The following is a 2,562-nucleotide window of genomic DNA, read 5'->3' as shown; positions in this document are numbered from 1 at the left end:
CTGTAGAGCAGTAAAGATGTATTACACAATACAGCAGTAAAGATGTATTATATAATACAGCAGTAAAGATGTATTACACAGTAGAGCAGTAAAGATGTATTATACAATACAGCAGTAAAGATGTATTATACAATACAGCAGTAAAGATGTATTACACAATACAGCAGTAAAAGATGTATTATACAATACAGCAGTAAAGATGTATTACACAATACAGCAGTAAAAGATGTATTATACAATACGGCAGTAAAGATGTAATGTATCACACAATACAGCAGTAAAGATGTATTACACAATACAGCAGTAAAAGATGTATTATACAATACAGCAGTAAAGATGTATTACGCAATACAGCAGTAAAAGATGTATTATACAATACGGCAGTAAAGATGTAATGTATCACACAATACAGCAGTGAAGATGTATTACACAATACAGCAGTAAAGATGTATTATACAATACGGCAGTAAAGATGTAATGTATCACACAATACAGCAGTAAAAGATGTATTACACAATACAGCAGTAAAGATGTATTACACAATACAGCAGTAAAGATGTATTATACAATACAGCAGAAAAAGATGTATTATACAATACAGCAGTAAAAGATGTATTACACAGTAGAGCAGTAAAAGATGTATTACACAATACAGCAGTAAAAGATGTATTATACAATACAGCACTAAAAGATGTATTATACAATACAGCAGTAAAGATGTATTACACAATACAGAAGTAAAGATGTATTATACAATACAGCAGTAAAGATGTATTACACAATACAGCAGTAAAAGATGTATTATACAATACAGCAGTAAAGATGTATTATACAATACAGCAGAAAAAGATGTATTATACAATACAGCAGTAAAAGATGTATTACGCAGTAGAGCAGTAAAAGATGTATTACACAATACAGCAGTAAAAGATGTATTATACAATACAGCACTAAAAGATGTATTATACAATACAGCAGTAAAGATGTATTACACAATACAGCAGTAAAGATGTATTATACAATACAGCAGTAAAGATGTATTACACAATACAGCAGTAACAGATGTATTATACAATACAGCAGTAAAGATGTATTATACAATACAGCAGTAAAAGATGTATTATACGTAACAATACAGCAGTAAAAGATGTATTACACAGTAGAGCAGTAAAAGATGTATTACACAGTAGAGCAGTAAAAGATGTATTATACAATACAGCAGTAAAAGATGTATTACAAAATACAACAGAAAAAGATGTATTATACAATACAGCAGAAAAAGATGTATTATACAATACAGCAGTAAAGATGTATTACACAATACAGCAGTAAAGATGTATTATACAATACAGCAGTAAAGATGTATTACACAGTAGAGCAGTAAAGATGTATTATACAATACAGCAGTGCATATGTATTATACAATACAGCAGAAAAAGATGTATTATACAATACAGCAGAAAAAGATGTATTATACAATTAATACAGCAGTAAAGATGTATTACACAATACAGCAGTAAAGATGTATTATACAATACAGCAGTAAATATGTATTACACAGTAGAGCAGTAAAGATGTATTATACAATACAGCAGTGCATATGTATTATACAATACAGCAGAAAAAGATGTATTATACAATACAGCAGTAAAATATGTATTACACAGTAGAGCAGTAAGAGATGTATTACACAATACATCAGTAAAGATGTACATGTATTATACAATACAGCAGTAAAAATGTATTATACAATACAGCAGTAAAATATGTAATGTATTATACAATACCGCCGTGAAAGATGTATCATACAATACAGCAGTAAAGATGTATTATACAATACAGTAGTAAAGATGTATTATACAATACAGCAGTAAAGATGTATTACACAATACAGCACTGAAGATGTATTATACGATACAGCAGTAAAACATGTATAACACAAATACAGCAGTAAAAAATGTATTACACAATGCAGCAGAAAAATGTATTATACAATACCGCAGTAAAAGATGTATTACACAATACAGCAGTAACAGATTATTACACAATACAACATAATATTTCGTAAAACAACGTTTGTTAGACAATTTCAAGCACGAGCGTGTAGTGGTTTTTTTCGTCGCCAAAATGTGTTTTATACAGGCATGCTGTAGATCACTTGGCAACGCAAACTTATCTTTCAAAGCCAGTCCCTGCCATATCAAAAATATATATATATTATTGTGAGATTACGTTTGTCTTTTCTAAACCCTTTAAAAATAGCAAATATAGTCTGTCTTTTAACAGAGACATAACGTTATATATGTCTCTGCTTTTAATAAGCAATTTGCTTCTTTACCACCTGTTTAATTATATACCAGCAACAAACATTTTATGTAAGCAGATGTAATGATATGATTATACAGTACACGTAAATTCAATTTCTAACAAACCGTGGTGTCGTTTTTTGTAGAGGATATAATTGCATGATGGTGTTCAACATTTATGATGCATGGTTCAGCTTACTTGTACGAAGTAATACCTGCTCCAAACATCGTGCGCATGCGCACATAGAGTTTGAAA

The sequence above is a fragment of the Pecten maximus genome, chromosome 4 (assembly GCF_902652985.1).
Source record: "Pecten maximus chromosome 4, xPecMax1.1, whole genome shotgun sequence".
NCBI lineage: Eukaryota > Metazoa > Mollusca > Bivalvia > Pectinida > Pectinidae > Pecten > Pecten maximus.
The sequence above is the reverse complement of the archived record's forward strand: the minus strand, read 5'-3'. Positions refer to the sequence as shown.